At 32.8% G+C, this 21,782-nt stretch overlaps 1 protein-coding gene across 2 annotated transcripts in view; it reads left to right on the plus strand.

Annotated features, from left to right (window-relative positions):
* The window catches only part of LOC135831651 (sex peptide receptor-like), a 169,265-nt gene that overhangs the window by 19,915 nt on the left and 127,568 nt on the right, over nt 1-21,782 (plus strand). The window contains exon 2 of one of the 2 annotated variants that reach the window (XM_065344303.1): nt 15,564-15,604. The exons of the other annotated variant lie outside the window; for it this stretch is intronic. The gene's annotated coding sequence lies outside the window, so the exon portion shown is untranslated. The remainder of the gene's footprint in view (nt 1-15,563; nt 15,605-21,782) is intronic. 2 annotated transcript variants of the gene reach the window in all.

The raw sequence follows: 21,782 nt of genomic DNA on the forward strand, positions 1-21,782 counted from the left end.
TTGAAAAAGTCAGGATCTTGGAGCTCGTTTTATGAAAAATCCAAGTTTTTGATCAAGTTGAGATAGGCAGCTGGTTAGAATTTGACCTCTCGAATCAATTTATGGCAGGTTCAAACCGTTCTGGAGCCTCGATTACATTGTTGAAAAATTTTTGTAAAAAGGGCCCAAATGAAATTCACTATTTACAAAACTATAATCCCAATTGTTATAACCCACAATCGACAGAAAATGCTATTCCTCAAGTCAGAGGTTCGGTTAGCATTTTTAGAGATTTTCTCTCATCTTTATACTTACACTGGTATGAGATTTGTGTTGTTTTTTTTTCATGGTTGCTTCATTTTAAATGATAATTTCATGTCAAATGCACTTCTTCCATCAGAAAGTCGTTTTTCAAGGGCGAGATAACTTCGAATCCGAGTACATAATAGAAACCGATCCCATCGAGATTTTAATTTTATCCATATCATTCATCTTTACTATTGTACCAATACGCCATCGAGCATTCCTACGTTTTTATTACCAGTTTTCCAAATATCATCTCCAAGTAGGTGTATTTCGAAAGACGTCATGTTTCAGATAGAATTTTGATTTAAAAAAACTACCATTGCGAGACTCGTTTTCCACGTAATTGCCACGAGTAAACGATTACCGAATGTTTATTTTTTTCTTTCTCCCATTACGTACTTTTCATACACCTATTTCTTTGCACGATTTTCAGATTTTTCATTTTTCTTTCGTCGTCACGTTGTTCAACAATCTCACAAGATGACGATGTATGTTTTTTTCTTCATTTTTTTTTTATCAGTCTTATACGTTCTAAAAGTTCAGGTTTGTGAAAAGTTTTCTTTTTAAATTTCCAATTCGGTCCGCACATGCAATAGAAATTTCTCTACGTACTGTTCGTATGTATTCATTAGAAATTTTATACGTCTGTTTACACGTAGGTATTACATGGCAATTTCAACCCGCTTACTACTCTTATGGGGTGTAGCATCGGTACTTTGCCAGTTATACTGTCGGGAGTAAATTTGAAATGTGAGGACACTCACAACTTGGTAATATTTTTCGAGCATTATTTTCTTTATAATAAACCACCCTGAAAGAAAAAAGGTAACATATATCTTAATTACCAACACGTTTGGTATTTGCTCAACTTTGGTATATGTGGATCTCCAACGTAAGTTTTTCCAGTCTGACATATACGAACGTTATGACACTTACGAGTTGGTTTTTATACCTTCCATAATGGTCACATCGTAAAAACGTATAACACAAAACACCAAAATTTTACGTTCGCTTTTTTTATGTAAGTAATGCACACAAGTCGATTGCGAAAAAATTTACGCTTATAATGGTTCGCCAGAGGAGCTACATTATCGCGCAAATGACTCAATACTTTTAGTTCCATCGTTCCATCGTCGCACCAGATGATAGAGACGTTTGCAGCACGTTTGCTTTTTCGTCTACGAACTGCAGAGTCAGAGAGAGAGAGAGAGGAAAAAAAACCAAACCACGCGCTGCAAAACACACGAAGACAAACGTGTCCGCATCCTTAAAAATATCTCAAGTAAAATATTTACCGTAGTTTTAGCCGAAAACAATGAAAATTTCAACAACTAATGCGAATAGTTTATGGAACTTTGACAGCGGCGAACATGAGCATAAACCTTTATGAAGTATGACGAATTACGTCGCTTTAGTAATGAAGCAGAATTCACGATACTGATGAATAAAATTATCAACGAGGCTACCATTGCAAATTGTCTCTCTTAATTTGGTATAAAACGACTTTGAAAAGTTTTTCTCGCATTTATAACGTTGATATCTTCATTTTGCAAGCAACGTGTACCTATACATACTATGTACCTACCTATGTATAATACACACCAAGCATCCTATTACAACTTAACTATAATTTGCATTCAAGGACGTTAGGTTTGCTTGAAATCAAGGATAGCGTTGCAAAATTTCAACACCTCGCAGTTTTCTTATCATTCTAATACAGAGAGAAATACAATTTTACAATCTACCATAGCGTAAAGTTACACTAATTTGGGCTTTTCTAGATTACCTACTCCAGTCATCGTTCGCCTATCTGCAGATCATTTCTTTATCTAAATATTTTCCTCAACCGTCGAGAAACTAACGACAATAACGAGCTCTCTCTTTTTTTTGGTGGTTCTAATTAAAAAAAAGAAATAAAATATAATGAACACCGAAAATCATCGAGTAAAAAATTAAAACTGGGGTCATTGTTTTGAGAAATTAATTCGTCGGAGTATTGATTAAGCTATGTAACAAAGGAGGGAAAAAACTGCAAAAATTTCCCGCCTTCTTCCTGCCAGCGAAAAGGCGAACGACTGAGGAAAAAAACGATTTCTCATTTCAAATTAAAATAAAGGCTTCACATTTTGCGATTTTCTAATCATTAGGTGGTTTTTGTTAATATTTCGCAGTAGCTGTCTGAGCATCGAGCGAAACCATTTCATAATTTCATGTTTTTTGTTTTTTGTTTTTTTATCATTTTCAGTTTTTGTATTTCAGCGTTCAACACTATTTATAGTGTATTTACTTGAAAACGTCAAATAAAACTTGAAATTAATTGTCATTTTGACGTATAATGATAATCAAAGATTACAAACTCGGTTTTCCATTAATCTTTCGCTTCATACTTTACCAACTTTTAAACACAAAGAACTAATAATCGCATCAAAATAAACGAGAGTGACTTTATCAACGAGAAAATCTGCGACAGACGTAACTTACGTCTGCGAATTAAACATCAGTCGTATACCTACGCGACGACATGTTTTTAGAAAATATCGTTATTGAAAAGACACTATTTACCACGTACAGTATCCTTGTCGTTTGCAATTTTCATAAAAGCAGAAACATTGCGATTAAAAGCGAGTTATTTGGCGCAACAAATGCGAAAAATCGACTTCTTTCGTTTGGTTTGAAAACATATAGGTATGTAAAGCCTCCTGAATTATTTTAAGTGAGACGTGTTGGTAATGAACCTAAAATGACAAGTTACGTTTATATCCCGGTAAACACATAGTACGCGATACGCCAGCGAATAGAAGGCGATCATCGTATTGGCAGCCGGCGTATCGCCGGCGGGAATCGCGTTCGAATCGCCGGCGAAAATGTCCGCTTTTTCCGCAGCGGAATCCGAAGGCGATACGCCGGCGGGAATCGCAGCGATATCGCTGTTGAAATAGATCGCGATTCGAAGGCGATTCGTCGGCGGAAATCGCAGCGATATCAGAACGCGATTCGAAGGCGATTCGAAGGCGATAATCGCAATGATGTTTTGCTTTGGTTTTTTCCTAGTTTCTTCTCCCACATTAGAATCAGAACGTATTCTTCAATTAATTTTACGAGTAATTTACTTGTTTACATAATTAAAAATCAAGAAAACAAAATAAATAACGAGTAAATTAAGTGAAGAATGCTTTCTGATTCTGATGTAGGAAGACAAACTAGGAAATAACAAAAGAAAAAACGATGAAGTACCTATACTTGGGTAAATCACTTCACACAAGAATGCAACAACATCAATTGTAATTTATTAAAATAACCAAAAACACAAAAATTGAATTATGGAGATTTAGAATAATTATTCCAAGTCACCATACAAAGTCTATTTGAAATCATCAAAAATTTATCAGAATTCATCACTAAAAAACAGTTCAAAATCACCATGAAAAATTCCAAGCTGAATAAAAAAATTAAATTTGAATCAATACAGTGAAAAATTTATTTTAAAAATCACAAAAGTGTCAAAAATTGCTAAAAAAAAATTCATTAGAAATAATCACAATAAAATTCCAATCTGACTCATCGCCGAAAAATGTATTCTATGTACACACCACGAAAAAAAATTGTTCGTTATCACTCCAAAAAAATTAATCAAAATTCAACACCAGAAAACCAATTTGAAATAAACACGAACGAAAAGATAAAAAAAACACAACATTCTGCTCGTTATTGCATGCTTGCGTAAGAACATCTGAATGCTCACTCGATTGAACGCGAAACAAATGCGAAAATCGCATGAAAAATATTGTAAAAGAACTCTACTAAATTCGCCTTCTATTCGCCGACGAATAGACCGCGGAAATCGCGCTGAAAAAAATGAAAAAGATCGTTGCGAAATTCGTAGGCGTATCGTCGGCGGATTCAGCAGTGTTTTTTTCAAATTTTTTCAGCGTGATTGTCGCGTTCGATTCGCCGGCGGATAGAACGCGAGTATCGCGTTGAAAATATCACTGCTGAATCCGCCGGCGATACGCCTACGATTTTCGCAAAGAGTTTTTTCATTTTTTTCACTGCGATTTCCGCCGTCTATTCGCCCGCGATACGCCTACGATTTTTGCAACGAGATTTTTCATTTTTTTCACTGCGATTTCTGCCTTCTATTCGCCGGCGAATCGAACGCGATTTTCGCAACCGCGATTTCCGCCGGCGATTCGCGTTCGGTGTGTTTACCGGGATGTGCCTACGTAGGGTATGCCTAAAAGCCTAAAAAAATTACTAAATTTTTCAAGATCGAAAAGCAGAGAGGGGCTGTGCGGGCTGAAAAGTCTTTACCCTTGAAAGATGTTTGCCTTATGAAGCGATTGCTAAATTTATAAGTTGGATGGGCCAGTGACCTCCCACTTGACAATAGATTCGCCGATAAAAAAAAGCCAGTGAAAAAGCCGGCTCAAATATGACAGTAAATTTGCCGTTAAAAAAACGCCAGGGAAAAATCGGCTGGTTGTTGAAATACCTAATGCATTAAATCGCCGAATAAAAACCTGAAATCTACAAAAAATTTCCAGCCCGACTGGGGATCGAACCCAGGACTCCCGTTTGACGATCCAATGCTCTAACCACGCAGCTATCATTGCAAGGTGAATATTATAGTTTTCAAGCGGTATACATGTACCGCACTTCGTACTTTTATTCAATTTTTTAAAAAGAAGTTGTGAATACCCATTGCGCATGTGCACTATAATCGGTGAATAAAAAACAGCTGATTTGTGAGAACCGGCAGTTCGGCAAATAAAAAATTCTGCCATTCGCTGGTCAAAAACGGCTGTTTAAATGGCTGTTTTTATAAAAAGTAGCTTTTTTTAACCGGCGTTTTTTCTACGGCAAATTTACTGTCATTTTTGCGCGCCTATTAAACGGCAAATTTACAAAAATCAACCGGCATTTCGGCTTAACGGGCAAATCTCTTGTCAAGTGGGCTATCTTGGATGATAAAAGAGGACCATGTTTCGTTTTCAGGGAAAGGGGCTCATAAGATCACTTCTAATCTTTCTACAAACACAATCATGATCTCAATTTTATCGAACAATGGGTTGGAGGGAGTTACCTATCAGACTTTAAAAATTTATTTAAAAATTGACAGGGTTACGTTGACAGCAAAGTTATAGACATTATGTCTGATTTCTAAAAACTTGGAGAAAAATTGCAACGAATTCTGGACATTTTGTCAGACTTTTAAAATTTCATCCAAAGACCAAAATGCATTCAGGATAGTGTGACTTGTAAGAATGGGGAAAAATTCATCAGATTGATAGCTGATTAGATGATACAGATGTTTCGTGGATGCAATTTGACTTGATTACGTCAAATAAAGAAGATTTGATTAAACTTCACCAAATCTGTTTTCATTTTTTTATCCACCAATGTTTGTGTAGGATTTCTACATACCAGAGTACCAATAAGTACCTATTATAGGTATCAATTTATACTGTTGAAATCCCAATTCTAAAAATCCACAGCATCCAAAATTAAAAACAGCCCCATTTAAATGAAAACTCGCGATAATTTTCCCTTCATAGAACAGCAACGAAGGAAATCCGGCAAAAATAAAAAAGAAAAAAAAACTAATTTACTTTAACAAATTACTCGACTTATTAATCTAAAATAATTTCAGCCGACAGAAGCTGCTTTCTGCGAAAGTTGCCACAAAAGCGCCTTTCTCTCCCATTCGTTAAATTTATTTTCTTCAAAAAGAGGAAAATTTGAAAACGATTTTCACGTGACTTTTGAAGAGAAAGAAAAAAATGAGCAATTATTTTGGAATCAAGTTTGAATTATGCTCGGTATACTTGTTCATTATATCCGCCCCTTTCTAGTTTCCTTCAACATAGTATCTAACTTTTCCTCCGCTCTGACGAAAGTTTTCGCGGTAAAATTTCAAAATTAATTTTCCAACAAGACACAGCGAAAAATCCGACTGTAACCGACTTGATTTCATAATTAGATATCTTATAATCGGATTATTTTATTGGCAAAAAGAAGTCCCATTCAACTCGTTAATTTCTAACGATAATAAATCTCCTATCAAAGCCTATCTTTTACATTAATATTTCACGTTTATCTTTCAAATATCTATACCAGTAAGTACAATGTAGCATGTAGGATCAGTATACTCACTTCTGTCTGTTTACTTGAAAATCTCAACTGAGCAAAGATGTAAACAAAATTAAAAAATTGTTCGCCGTTCAAAAAATTAAAACTATGCGAACGCACGTTTTTCTCGTCGCGAGCTATTCGTTAAAGTCGGAAATGTTTTGTTTATTTTAAAATCTGAATTACAATATGAATATGAGTAAGTAGGTAATATTATTCAATTTTTCATTGTTTCGTGTATACCTACTATAGTGAAAAGTATGTGCATATTAGCCGCATTTATGGCAATTTGAATTTAACCGATTTGAATCAACGATGGGAGCTACAAAATGAATAGGTCTAGGTACTTACCTTTGAATTTTCAAGAAGTAGGAATGTATTCGAAGTCGAAAGGTTTTTCTCAGCCATTTCAACGAAAGATTGAACCCAATAGCGAATATTTCTCAACCATTATTGACCATTTTAATTTCGATATCCTTACATTATTGGATTTTTAATGATATCTCCATCTCCAGTACAAGAAGGAATATGTGTAAAACAGACCGTTTGCAATTTCGAGTTATTTCTCTCATAGAAATTGAATTGCTTTTCACTTTTCTTAATGACGACAACAAACATTTGGCGTTTTCCTTTCTTTTTTCCCCCTCGCTCTGTCTAGTGTCCGTGTCCCACATGGCATTTTTGTGCGTTACTTATACATTACTTGCGGTAGACCCACACAAGAAACTACAATTTGATACTTCAGAGTTTATAAATTCATAGTTTTAAATTTGTTCAGAAATAGAAGCAAGCTCATTCAACCGAAGAACATTCCACAACGTTATTGAATAATTTATTAAATAGGTACGCGTTTTGTATTGATTCTTTTGTACACATGTACTTTGATTATAATTATTTTTTTCGCAGTTAACGTCCGCGTGAAATACGCGTAGGAGGAGCTTTTTTTAATTTTTCGCCATTTTTGCAAATTTGCATCATAATAAAAAGGTTTTAGCTTTTATAAATAGCCGCCGAAAACCTGGCCGAAATTAGATTTTTTCATGAGGTCAAGAATTAACAAACTTTGCTGATGTGTTAATCTTTTTCACGTCTGCATAGTTAAAATTAACTAGTATACATTTTACTTGAAATTAACCAAATAAAGATACAAGGATTAAAAAGAAAACAAAAAACTCGTAAAATCTTATGAAAAAGACCTTTAAAAAATGTAGTTTCGTTAACTTAATATGAATTTATTGCGAAAACAAAAGTATAAAACGGTAATAAGTAGGTAGATCTAGATATGTATAAGACTTACCTATATGACTTAATTATATTACATTTAGTGGCCTAAAATAATATTCTCTGGTGTATTATGAGAACCCGCCGCCGTAATTAAAGTTTCACGGGTGGGAGGAATAGAGAAAGAGGGAGCTGAAAATGAATGCAGAAAAATTCTAGTTATAATTTGAACACGAAACTGCATTTGCATTATTTTTCAGTGTTTGGTTCCTAAAAATAGGTAGCTGTAGGTACTTGTATTATCGATCTGTGCTTTTTTCGCTAAAAATTAATTCGTAAGTAATAAATCGAATGATTTTTTGGGAGGGGGGGGGGTTTAATGCTTTCTTATCTCTGCTAAATTCAAAAAATCGGATTCTATCTATCCTATAAAGCTGCAAGAAAAATAAATACCCCAAAAATACGCGAAAAATACGAAAAAAATTAATTAAAAAATACCCGAAAAATCGGAAAAAAGTCCTGAGCTCGATCTATGGCACCTAGAGAGCTGATTTTTTTTTTAATCGACAGCTTAACGTCTCTAGAATATAGGAAAAATACGTGGGGGCAAAAATTTTGAAATTAAAGGGCCCAAATTTTGAGTTTAAATGGGCTGTTTTTGCCGTTTTTTCGATTATTCTCAAATATATCAAGAACGAAAAAGGCTAGAAGGGTGGTTAATATCTCATTTTAAAGAGCATTAAACTCTGAAGATTTCCCTCGATTACATTACCCCTCTGGGGTTTTTAGTTTTTGAGCTATTTTGAATTCAAATTTCGAATTTCAGTTACACAATTTTGAATTAAATTATCTCGAAAACTAAAAACGCTAGATGGGTACTGTCAACGAGGGAAATGTTGGAAATTTCATGCTCTGTAAAATGGTGAAAACAGATTAGAAAAAAGTTGCTCAGATCGTGCGATTTTGATCGTTTTTTATGGAATTTTGAAACAGAAAACCGTTAAGACGGTGCGTGTACTTATACACCCACACAAGCATACACACAACCACCAACGTAAATGTATCAGACAACGCATCGCTGTCGTTGTTATTCCAGACAGGATCACGCGACATGCGCGCGCATACAAACCTCCCACTCCTCCAACAACGGAATTCTTAAGTACAATACGAGGATTATGATTAATGCATATCGATTATCGATGAAGCGTGTAATTCTCAACAGAAACAGCTATACATTAGCTATACATGTTAATCCGTCTATCATCCGTACTTTGCTTTCGCGTCTATCATCTATCATTTTAATCAAAGTTTTAATCGAAGCATATACCAGTGTCTCCAGATTTTTTGAATGCGAGGTCGAGGTCGCCATTATGCCGATCTGAAATCGCCAAAAATCGCCAACGTACCAGTGTCGCCAGATTTTTCGTTAAGCTACCACCAATATTATGTCAATTTTTTTCTGAAATTTTCAGAAAAAATTGTATTTTTTTATTCCTTTCAGACTGCGAAAGGAATAAATTTTAAAATTTGTATTTTTTTAAAAAGTATTTTATAATTTTTTACAAAAAATATTTAAAAAAAAAACAAAATTTAATGAAAAATCCCATTAAAAAAGAAAAAATTGAAGAAATCTCAAATCGCCAAAAATGCGACAAATCGCCAACTGCCTTTTTTGGGCGCTTTTCACGATTTCAAATCGCCAAAAATGCGATAAATTGCCAAATCTGGAGACACTGGCATATACTTGGGAGCAAACCTTTTCTGAAAGCGAGCGAAGGGGAAGAGCGAGTTCCGAGGGCGAAGCCCGAGGAACGAGTATGGGGGTTGGGCCGCGAAGCGGCCAGGAGGCGTAGCCCCCTAGTATTCTATACCTAAGAATCAAGCGTAGAAGAAAAAAATTAAAATTCAAACCAATATTTCCAGAGTAAAGTTATATGGTTGCAGTTTGTCTCAAATCTGACGAGGAAACGTCTCAGTCACTCAAACAGTGAAGATCATGTCGTCGCGTCGGTGGCGAGTTTAATGCCTCGAACGTGACTTTTTTTTCAACAATTTGACCAGATCGAATTAGATCTGTTCAGATCTAATCAGATCAGTTCACTGTCCCTTGAGATTAAAATCTAACCAGATCAAATCAGCATGTTATCACTGAGGTAGTTAGATACGGTTTCATCTGTTCAGAATCAGATAGGTACCAAAAAAACATACTATACATCGAATCAGATACGATGAGATTCAGCCAATTCTTTGATCATCTGATTAGACCCTATAATAATATACGTAAGTATTCCCCTGAGATATAGCCTAACTCTCCAACTATTTTTTCTTACAAGGTAATTTAAATCTGTCAATAAAGAATCCACGGAGGATCCCAAAATTCACCACCAATAAAAATTTCTGCGCTTGAAATTTATTTTTCGATTTTTGGAAAATTTTTGAATACCTACTTATTTAATTTTGGGTCAAAAATGGGAAAAAATCAAAACTCTATCAAAAGGAACCAATAAGCTGAAACTTGGTTCGTACCTCATTTTCGGCCTCCTGAGTCAATTAGTAACGGCTTGGACCCGTTCTGGAGCCTCCAGTAGATTTTCAGACTCTCCAATTTTCGAAAAAACACTTGTAAGAGTTGAAATGAAATTTTCTGTCTTGTTACCAGCTTTGTGAGCCATTCGATGGATTAAGGCACATATTTCAAAAAAATTTTGTGTCTGGTCAAATCCAAAATTTTCTCCATCAGAAAATGAAAAAAAATCTAAATCCACCAGAGGTTTCATGAACGGCTTGAAACTGCATCCAATCCACTCGAGAGATCCAAAATAGAGTACAACCCAAATTTCAGATTTTTGGGTCAATTTGGCTGTATTTTGATTTTTTTAAAAATTAAATGTTTAAAAATTTACCAAAAATTGAAAAATAATTTTCAGCTTAAATTTTGGGTGGTGATGTATACATATTTTGAAGTCTTCTATCGATTCTCCTTTGTCCCTTGATTGTCGTTTGAATGTGTTTTGAAAAAAGGTCTTCTGGGATAATAACTGACTTTTTGATTTTTTATTCATTAATTTGTGCTATTTTTAGACCGTTTTGGAAAATTCAAAACTTCGCAAACTAGAAATTGTCCTATGGGTTCCTAAACTCTGGTTAAAAAATGAGTTAAATAATGGATGACTGAGAAGTGATCATAATATTTAGCAAGAATTTCAATCAATTTGATGAACTCAACGCTTTCACGGATTTTCCCCTTCTTTTCTATTCCATTACTTTATAAGTATAGGTACCTATACTTATTTCTGAGCATGGATGTACCTACCTACTACCTACCATAATGTGTGATTTATACCTATGCACATCTTATTTTTTCCTTTTTCTAACAAGAAAAATTATTCAGCTATTAACCTATATTCTCGTACACCTATCTGTTATTTTGCATTAAATAAAGATAGATAGGTACCTACACCTATAAAAAGAGTAATTTTAAAATGGAATAGGCTATAGTAAACATCCAAAAAATTCCATATTCACCAACTGTCACTTTTCTTGTAAATTTTTACATTGGGAATTATTTTTTACTATTCAGGTAGATCTAAATGTATCCCGAGAAGTACCCATACAAGTTTTATTTCTACTATAAAAAAAACTCTCGAAAAACTTGGCTTGAAATATTAAAAAAAAATACGAAATGGAATCGATAAAATGATGAATTGCCACCTTTATACACTATGGCAAAACAGAGTATAGGCCTACAGTTAATTTATCCCAGGAGAGAAATGAAGCAGAAAACCGTTTACGACAAATTGTCACACATATCATATAAATACAAAAAGACTGATATAAATCGGCATATAAATCCCCCGACCGCAAAACTTACGATTTTGAATAACAACTAGAAGATACTACTGAAAGAAAGAAAATGCTCTTTCGAACGAATGGAAAAAGACCTTGTTTACCGCGAGACATGTTGATAAATAAATTTATACGATTTCCTTTTTAAAAAAATACCGAATTTGAAGTGATTTGTGTTTTGAAAAAACGATCTATTTTTCTTTTTTAAAACATTAGGTAAGCGAATCAATTTTCTTCAGAAGTCGTATGTTGTATACGTAGATGTTCAGTGTGCTTTAAAAAAACACAAAAAATAATAACAAATGCTGCAAATTGAAAATAAATTATCGAAATTTTCAAAAGAACCGAATAACCTTTCATATTCATTCACATAAAAGAGAATTTAAATTTATTAAATAAGGTGAAAATTTTCTCTTTGGTCCCTGCATTTGAAAAAAAAGAGTCTAAATTGTTCACTATATTACTATGATTATTTTTATCGAGTAAATGTTATCCTGTTGTCTGTGCTGGAGCCCTTTGAATGTTTACATTTCATTTAAAATGGGTGTATTAGATTAGGCTATCGAGTAATTAGATTTTATGGTGCGACAATCTGTTGATGAGGCTAATCCACGTGGCTATTTCAATGGATGCCGAAATGATACGTAGATTGCATTTTAAGGTGATTGATTACTATAGCAAAAGATTTCAATTGTTGCTAAGATTGCGAAAAGGGTCGATGGCTAATGTTTCAGTCGATATATACAATTTATCAAAAGTTCATTTTATACCGAAACAGAATGATTTTAAACACATAAAATTACAACGTCTATCGTCGTCGACTCGTTGCCATATTTCCAGAATAACAAATACAAATTACTTTTTATTTAAACCACGTGTTATAATTTACATTAAAAATGAATTTATTGTAGGAAAAAATATTATGCAAATTAAATAACATCTCAATACCTTATATATATTTTCTTTCTATTGTGTAAACATCTTTTGATTGATCGACCGAGGAAAAAAATGATTATGATAAATGCAAAGTTTATAACCTTTCTCGAATCGAGGTTCCTTTATGTTTCAATTACCTCAATTTTCAACCGTATAAGTAGGAAATACACTTCTATAGTATAGGTAACTGTCTATAAAAAAAATTCCCGTATAAACATATACGATCATTATTGTATATTGCCTAGTTGTACGTATGTTCACTCGATGAAACTTGAATTTTGAAGAAATTAAATTAAAAAAAGGGACAGCCCTAAACGGTTGTTAAGATAAATATTTAAATTTACGGTTAAAGAAAAATTTCAACCGAGTAATAAATAACTGTCACGGCAAGTCAGAGCCGTTTTACTCTTTAATAGCAGTATTTAACGCGATGTATTCAAAAAATATTATCTATATGTAATCGGGGCGGGTAAAAGTATAAAATTACAACTTTTACATGAATTTATTTTGCCAACAAAACATAAACTTTGTTCATTATTTTATTAGCAAGAATTAGCCGAAACATGCGAGCGACTTTTATTACATAGGTAGAGGTACCTGATCCTTAACTTCATTACTTTATCTGTTTTTGAAACCGTTAATCCGGGTTCGTTTGTCGAATTTATGTATGTAGTATACCTACTTGAGATTTGCTAATCCGCACTATAAATTCTTATGTAATGTAATGTAGATATTATGTATCGAGTTCCCGAAACTGCTACCAAAATATTATGTACTGTTCATCGACAAGTATGACTCATTTTCTTTATTATAGTTGTGAGTAAATTTTCAGTTATGAATTGATTTGATTGGATTTTTTCGAGTACTTATAGCACATATTGAATCATAATTTTCGCATCAGACAACTTACGTAGTACGTACCTTGTATGTACATAGGAGTATCTATGCATTTTTATGAAAGTACTCGGTTGTAGGTACCTACCTATTGTTGCGATTATAAATTTTTAAATTCTGATTCGTGAATAAGTAACTCGAGAGTTGATATTACTTTTTTCGAAACGAAAATTATCGTTTATAAAATTGAAATTTTGAATGAGCCAACATAAGGGACGACCCTCTAAGTACATTTGCTTATTTTTTTGCTACTTGAACGAGTAGCTCCAGCTAAGGTAGCTTCCAAAAAAAATTGATTTGCCCGAAAAAAAGGTAGGTATACTACAAGTGATTTTTTTTTTCTTTAATTACTCATCGTGAAGTTTACTTCCAAATTCCATTGATGAGAAAACTCGATTCAATGCTTTTGATTGGACAAGCACGTAAACCAAATGGGACCGATATATTTTTCAAAATGACCGTAAAATATGATCTATGGAAGAGATATCGTACGTTGCTCCGCAAAATACTAGAACTGGAACTATAAATAAACTTATCGAACCGGAATCAAAATAGTAAAATGTTAGGTTTTTTGCCCCGTTTAAGATATTTTTGGCTCTTGAATTTTATAATGTTTATGTAACTCGTATTTATGAGAGTATAGTGAAACAATCTACGTCCAATTTAAAAGGCTGAGATATGCCTACTTATTTTTGTTTCATAATAAAAAGTCCCCCCTCCCCCTACTAGTATGACTAATAACTGCATTACAGCTTTTCATTTCATATTTATTTGTATTATGGTATACATGGTATGGTAGTTTATAGTTAATCTCGCGAGTAATGTCTACGTATGGTATTCAATTTAATTTTGAGAAATTGCCATGTACTTGTGCAGCAATGAATAAGTGAAGACTGAAGAGAGAACGCTTTTATTATCCGTAATAGGGTATTGACCACATTCATTTTCTTCGTTACGAACGAAACCAGTATCATTGCATAATAAATAATGGTATTTGCGATATAGGCGTGCCCGATAATCGTGTTCTATTATACGTCAACAGTTTGATCATAAAACACGCTCGTATCATTGTAATTATTACACCGAAATTCTCAATAATTTCAACCTATAATGTTTAGAGCAGAAGGATGATTTATACCTGATAAATGAAAGTACAAATCAAGTACAAGACCCAAATTTTCCAAAACATTGATATATCGATGTTGATATTGACATGAATTATTCATCCTCCGAACAAGCCTATACATTCCGCCAGCCAGCTTGGAATAATAACTGAAGCATTTTGCTGGCGATATGTGTAGACACAATGCAGACGCATTCAATTCAATATCTAGTCAGTTAGCAGTTACACATACGTATTTTATAGAGAAATATACTGTACGAGTGGAAGCTACAGTTTAACGATCAATTCGTGTGAAAATTATGGTATTTTATGTCTTCTGAGAATACTTACAATGATGGAAAAAATCTAAAATTATTGGTATACATAAGTATAGCGTAATTAATTAATAGCTAGGTACCTACTTAATTAGAACGTCTTTGATTAAATATAACATTCAATCGCTTCTACACGTGGAAAAATTTTCAACAGGTGGGCACTGGGCATTGATGAAATACGTCATTTTGTATAGTTATACGAAATTAACAGAATTATTGTGGCTCGTCTAGAAGGCGAATTTAGCGTTGAATTTTTTGAGGACTTAAGAAGAAATTGGAGTCTTTGATCAGATGCACATAAGTAAATGTATTTGAAAAAAAATGTGTTGAGAAAATTATCATCTTTAATTTTATAAAATTATATGCTTTGTGTTTTTTTTTACGAATTTGTCCAACTTGAGGAGTTATGACCACAATTTCAAGGTTTCTGTACAAATATCCAAAAAGTGCTGATCTTTAAAACTAGGGGGGAAAATACTATTCACTGACGATCAGCCAAGATAAGAAGAATGGGATTTGCACTGGTGAAGAACGGAAACTTTCATTTTCCAAGAATTAGGTACCTATACTTACCAAAGGGAGGAAAATTATTCATGTTGATCGTATACCTACAAGAAAAAATTTAATAAAAAATTTTTCGTTGTATTTTTCCAAAATTAAAGTTACCGATAAATTTTCAGAAAAATGGGATAGGAAGATAGAATTTACGTCATCAAAAAGCTCAAACTTTTTTCATTTAAACACGTTAGCGCAACTTTTCGCTTGTCGTATTGTCAGTCCATTAATTGACAGTTTATTTTGTTTTTTTGTTCCAGGTGAGTACAAATCTTTGTCATAAGAGTAAAATACCTCGATGGTAAGTATCTAAGTGAGCTGTTCATAATTTATGACTGGTATAAGATTCCATAGGGTTATTTCATATCAATTCGATCAGTTTGTTGACCTTATGTCTTTTGATTTTGCTCAGATTTTCTCATATTCGTGTTGAGCCACTTTATGAAAACATGTAGGTAGGTACCTATGTAATCACGATTTCGCCAATTTTTTCTGGAATCAACTCAAATGAAGGAAGTGCTGAAGATGTGGAAGAAGTTGAATTTCAAAAACCTTTAAGCCAAAAAAAAATCATAAACATAAAAACTTGAAAAACAATTAATAGATAAAATTGTTTTAAAAATCCTAAAAAATTGGGGCCAAAAGTCTCTTCTTCAAAAAAAAGGCTTTCAAAAGATCAGAAATTGATTCAATTTCTTCCCTCCCTCAAAGTGTTTAAAAGTCTTTACATAATGCTAAAGATTCGACAATCCCCCCCCCCTAGTTTTCAAGTATCAGCGTCATGCTGGCAGTCACCTGTCACTTACCAAAAATTACAGGTGACTTACTGATAGCTTTTTACGTAAAATTACCTGTAGAAATATTGCATAAAATCACTAGTAATTACCAGGAATTGTCATTAATTCACCAAAAATGACCAGTAATTGGCGAAAATGACCAGTAATTTATGGTAAATTTTACTGATAATTTGCAAAAATTGTCAATTATTTCCCAAAAAATACTATTGTATAGTTCACCAAAAATTACCGGTAATTTACTAAATATTACTGGTAATTCACCAAAAATTACCAAAATTACCAATAATTTACGTAAAATTACCAAAAATTACCAGTAATTTACCAAAAATTACGAAAATTACCAGTGGTTTACAAAAAATGACCAGTAATTATAATTAACGAAAAATTACGAAAATTATCAGTGGTTTACAAAAAATTACCAGTAATTTACGAAAAATTACCAGTAATTTACGAAAAATTACCAGTAATTTACGAAAAATTACCAGTAATTTACGAAAAATTACCAGTAATTTACGAAAAATTACCAGTAATTTACGAAAAATTACCAGTAATTTACGAAAAATTACCAGTAATTTACGAAAAATTACCAGTAATTTACGAAAAATTACCAGTAATTTACGAAAAATTACCAGTAATTTACGAAAAATTACCAGTAATTTGTAAAAACTTGCCGGTAGATTTGTAAAATCAGATCAGATCTTACCTACTCTTAATGTTGAAAATGTAACATTTTTTTTTCATTTTAATTTTGAAAATTGTCAATTCTTGAGTATCGAATATTCTCCAGGTTCTTTATTTCCACGGTCTCTCCAGAAAATCAAAAGCCATTACAATTTTATTCCTCTCCTCCCTTTTTTGACTCTGTCTTTTGGTGAATTGGTGTTAGTTTCAACATATTATGGCAGAAAGTCTGCAGCACACTTTTCCATAATCGGTCCACAAAGAATTTTGGAAAATTGTGCTAAAATCAATTGACGAACTTGAAGATACGTTTTATAGAGTAATTTTCGCTCTTGACTTATTTTAGGATATTTTTTTGTACATATAACTAGAAAAACAATTGGAAATTGAATAAGCTGGTGGAAGCTCCAGAACAACTTGATAGGTAACTAAATAAGTAGTTACGTATAAATACTCGTACCTACATTAACTTATGCAAGTTGGTTAAATAAAATTTTAATCCTCTTCATAGGTCAAATAATTAAATTCTCAAAACTTTAAATAATGAAATTTAACCTCTGAAGTTTTGTACAGTTGCGTGTACTATATTTAGATGCTTTTATTTATTTATTTTTTAATTTGCACTCAAAGTCGTTTTATGCTTTGAGAATACATATATTCAAACTTAAACAGCTGAAACTTGTTTGCGTGAATTGTTACTCATAAACATGAATGTCTATAACCTTTAAGCATAACCACAAAATTATGAATAACAATCATCCTAAAGAGCATAGGCCTACGTTTCAATTAAAAATTTTCCTACCTCCACTTATATTTGTTCTTACCTACCAATCTTTTTCCAAAACGATTTCTTCCCTTTCATGCACTAAACATATTTTGCGATGAAATTAATCACCAATAAGATGCGAATAATGAACTACATTTTACTAGGAAAATTCTTTTCAGTATTACAAAATTTATGTTCGAAGTTTATATCAAAAGTTGAGGAACAGAATAATAACTTTCCCAAACGTTATTAATTTTTTTACGAATGAATTACCATAACAATTATGTTGTTTTCAACCTTATGTTGCAATTTTGCTCAGCAAAATTTCTATTCCTATGTAGTTACCTACCTACCGTCTGCTGTGCAAATTTTTCGTGGCTATATTTTTCACGTAGGTGCCCAGTAAAAATACGACACGTTTTGCAATTTAAAAAAATGAAATAAAATGAAAAAAACTTTATCAAGAGTCAATTAAATGATAATAGTTATTATCGAGCTACTTAATCAAATTTGTCTACCTTCTGAAATGACAGGTAAAAGTAGATAGCTACTTGATTAATTAAATAATAATTTACAGCACGTGATGCTTCTCCTATTTATTATTTGATAATTGCGAGTAATTTGACGAAATCATCAATAAAACTTCTGCATTTGAAAAGTACGCTTCGAGCTTGGTTAAATTTTACCATCGTAGTAGTTTTAATGGCTATAAAATACCGTTTCGGTTAAAATTTCCTAATTAATAGTTGGGGAGGTTTTATGGTGGTAATTTAAGACCGAAAGTCAATGCAAAAGACGATAATTAACCCTTAATAGTGTCACTACAACGTGACACTTTCAAATTGTCGAAAAATTTTCTCAGGTCATCGCTATTTTCAAATAACGGATATTCCTTTGAGAAGACAAACTAAGTTTCCGCTGCGAAAAGTTTTTCAATAGCTTTATACCCGTGTACCTGGCGCTTAGGTAGCTAAAGCTACTCAATTCAAGTGCCATTTAAAAGACCAGCACGCCAATTTCTTTAAGCTTACCGAAAATAAGGTGTGCGCTACATAAAGATGTCAAAACTCGTATACGTCGTGAAAGAAGAAAAAAAAAGAAGGAATTTCTTAGCCTTTATTTTTCATCTTTTTTTTCACGTTTCATTTTTGTAATTCGGCACATTGTATAGGTATAAGTGGATAAAAAAACAATAACCAACGTTAACCAAATATTCGAGTGGTACTTAACTTGCTACCTGGCAACTTTTCAGCCAACTTTGGTGTATTTTTCTGCTTTGATTATCGAGTGTTTTCAAATACCCGATGAGTGGGTAAGTAACTTGTAGGTAATATGCTTCCATTGTTCGTCGGACTTACTTTCGTCTATAGTTAAATTTTTAATTTTTCGAAACCATAAAAAACGAACAAATAAGCAAATTAATCTTCATTTATCACGAAATTAATTCAAACGAGCCATCGAAATTATTTGTTTGTTTTATAATATTTAATTCATTAATTACACAAATTAATTGCAATAACCTTTGACCTATATATTAAAATCCACGTGTTATTGCAATATATAAGCAGCGAAGAAGAAAAAAAAACATTCACATGCAAGCATACAACGCACTCGAAAATGGAAAATATACAATTTAACTAATTAATTTTTATTTAAAATGGAACTCGCATATTATTGTAATAAAACTCACTCTTTATACTTTTCATATAGGTAACGACAAAGATGCACACGTGCATAAGGTAGGTACCATATAATCTAGAAAAATTCCGTAGAAATTTTTTCTCTAGCCTAAAACTCCCCAGTTAGCGGAGTAAATTTACATTTGAATACTTGAGAGAACTATTTAGAGCGATTTTAGCGTTAAAAACGGCAATTTAAAAGGATACGTGGGGGGACTGACAAGACTGCTTTTATTACTTTTTTCCTCGAGTTTCCTAACTGTTTAAATTACATTAGTGGAATCTGATTCTCGCGAAGAAATATTCAAAAACGAACTCGGCAAATAATTGGTGTCGAATAATTGTTAATAAAGTTTTGGTAATTTAATAAGGGGTACTTTTCGCGAAAACTTGACACTTTTTATCGAGTTACATCTTTAAACTGGTGCAAAAACCTCTTACTTTGCGAGAAGGTTTTTCAATTTTCACAAATAAAAATTCGACGTTTATTTCGAGAATTCGGATTTTTTCACCGGGGTTTTACAAAAATACGCAGATATACGAACGAACAGACGACAAATTACGAATTCTTCGAGTATACTTTCCTCCCCTCATTGTCTTTTCCTTTTCTCTTTTTTTTTCAAACGTGGGTATTTTTATCTTTTGTACATTGATTCAGGTATCTAAACTTAAATCTAATTTAATAACGATTGTATTATATGCGGCGTGTATACTTGATACTTCTGGTGGGTAATTTAATTAAATTTTTTTCACGTAGAAAAATTTCAAAAGCGTTATTTTTTAATTGGAAATTTAATCCAATTTTAACGAAAGACATTCAACTCTTTCTTTTTACTATATCTATTACGTAACTTGATGAGAATTTGATATTTTGAAAAGATTGTACGTAGGTACCTATCTTTATCGCATACCCAATGGGAAACAAATGAGCTGTACAACGAAGAAATTTACAGGTTAACTACGCGGGAAACCGTCTAATTTGAGTTCAAAACGTGGTAAAAAATCAAAATTTTTGATCCTCTTAATTTTTTTCAAAAAAAATTGTTTTGAAAAAGCGATCGAATTCAAAAAAAAATTTCATGCTAAAATACACGAGGAAAAAAGTTGACAGGAGTTGAACAGACTTTGACTCAACTTTCTGAAAAAAGATCTAGTTAGGTATTTAAGATCGTGTCCTATCATTTTTGAAAAGATATGAACAAAGAAAGATTCAACTTAGAGTTGGAGTTGAAACAAAACTCTTCCGCTCAACCCTGTCTATGAATTTCAAAGTCGTATTCAACGCATTTTTTTCAAGTTCGAGTTTTTACCTACCTACCGCAAGTTTTCAAAATTCAATTTTTTGACTAGATTCCTGGACATATTTTTTTATGAACTTAGGCTTCTATTGAGGTGAATCACAAAAAAAATGTTAGGAAAATTTGACCAGATTCAATTTATTTTAAGTGAAAAGTCCCTCAACTTCGTGTAGAATTACTTTTTAATGCAAAGTTTTTCCTCCTTAGGATTTTATATAGACTGGTTCCAGGGCGATGATATCACAGGTAATGAGAAAATCAAACAGCAGAATTTCTGTACCTTCGAAAGTGCCCCTGGAAGGGAGATATGGGTCTTCAAAGAAGAGGCAATCCCGGTTTTTTCCTTCTTGCCTGTATTCAACTTGTTTTGGGAAAAATAACCCGGTTCCAAAAGGCTGTATTTTTGATTTTTTTTTCGATTTTTAAAAATTGACAATAATGACCAAAAAATTGGCACCACTACAGTACAAAATATTTTTACAGTTTCAGAAATGATATCTTTCGATATTTTGACTAGATTAATGTGGAATATTTTGAGAAGAAAAATTTTCAAAACACAAATTAGCCCAGAAATAAACGTTTTGTAAATTTTCAACCGTTCCTTAGAACCCGAAAACTGGTCTTGGATTTTGATGGCAATGACCTAGTGCAACGCTGAATCCCAAATACTATTTTATGGAACTGGGCCATTTTTTCCAAAACAAGGTGGGTAGAAGCTAGAGCGAAAAAACCACGATTTTTTCGAAAACGTCTCATCGTTTAGGACCCATATCTCCTTTCTCAGAGACGTCTCCGGAGCTTAAATTTTTTCTGAGTAACTTTCAATTCAAAATGAAGGTTCTTACTAAATTTGGTCAAATTCCTCCAACAATTTTTTTGGGATTAACCTAAGTAGGTATCTCTGCAATCTACCAAGAAGGGTCATTACGTGGTCTTTAGAGACGGACATTTTATGCGAGTATTTTCTGAAATTATTGTCAAAATTTTAATAATTTTTACAAAGTGTAGGTAACATGGGCTGAATTTTTGGTCGAGTGTCTTAAGAAAATAATTTTGAGTTTTTTGCTTGGTAATTAATTCAATTCGAAGAAATTCAATTCTAGGCGATCTTATATGCAGACGTTTGATTTTTTAGGAGAATGTGTGTGATTGATGAAAAGGAATAGAGATGATATGAAGAAGACATATTTTTATTTTAGAAATCTTTTTAGATAGGTACTTGTATGCAGGTGCACTTTAAATTACGGTTTTCATATCA

This window comes from Planococcus citri, chromosome 1, assembly GCF_950023065.1.
Source record: "Planococcus citri chromosome 1, ihPlaCitr1.1, whole genome shotgun sequence".
In the NCBI taxonomy this organism is placed as follows: Eukaryota; Metazoa; Arthropoda; class Insecta; order Hemiptera; family Pseudococcidae; genus Planococcus; species Planococcus citri.